Source organism: Stenella coeruleoalba (assembly GCF_951394435.1).
Source record: "Stenella coeruleoalba genome assembly, chromosome: 15".
Classification (NCBI taxonomy): Eukaryota; Metazoa; Chordata; class Mammalia; order Artiodactyla; family Delphinidae; genus Stenella; species Stenella coeruleoalba.
This window is the reverse complement of record NC_137161.1, coordinates 82,113,709-82,114,701: the sequence shown is the minus strand read 5'-3', so window position 1 is coordinate 82,114,701 and position 993 is coordinate 82,113,709.

Genomic DNA, 993 nt, shown 5'->3' with positions numbered 1-993 from the left:
TTCTTGTTTTTGTCTCCTTATACCATTTGCATTTTTAGTAGGAAAAGATGGGTAAATTCTTTGTTATACTAGTTAGTTTTTAGGGTAGAACCTTAGATTCTTAGTTTCTTATATTGAGCCATCTTGTACAACCTTTACCCAAAAGAACCGGTTCTCGAATGCCGTGTTTTAGCCGTGCAGGACTTCGGCAGAGGAGGCCTGCTTGCATACAGGCAGCAGAGAAACCCGCCTCCAATGAGCAGCCAGGGAGCCCCTGCCCAGTGCCCGTGGCAGGCGTGTGCAGGGGAGTGTGCAGTGGGAGAGAAAAAGCACAAGTTGTCATTTTGGTTTAGAGATTATTGTGCCCAGACTAAGTCATCTTCATCATAATTAGACACAGAGTTTGACATTTCAAGGCTGAGACTCTTGAGAGGCGCAAATAAATGAATACAGCGTAGCCTAGAGCATGGCTGTGTGCCCAGAAGCGGAGCAGTGATTCCAACACAACTCTAGTAGTTAGGACAACGCTGGTAATAGCACTTCTCAAAGGACATCGTGATATTCTTAAAAGAATAAATTTGCCCTTTTGCTAACCCATGGGAAGCATTACTTCCCTCCAGGAGAGAATCCCAGCACCTGGGCACCTGCCTCTTCCCGTTTGCTGTGGCATCCTCCCTGCCCACCCCCCACCGATGGCAGGAGCTCCTTTGTGTACATGTGTTTGTACCAGTACATCGGCAAGGCTGTCGTGACAGAACAAGGATAGACAAAAGCAGGCCAAGAAACACGAATTAGCTACCAATTTCTTTTTAGTTTCATTAAATCACATGGTTTGGGAGCAATTCCAGAGGTTTTTAGAGAAACGATGTATTCTGTGAAAGAAACAAATTTACTATCTTGGCCTCTAAGAACTTAAGCCCAGAGTCATCTTTTTTCTTTTTTTAACTTGGGCCATCTCACGTCCATGGAAGAAGGCCCATCCCTGTCGTGGCAGCCAGAAACCCGCAGTGCTGG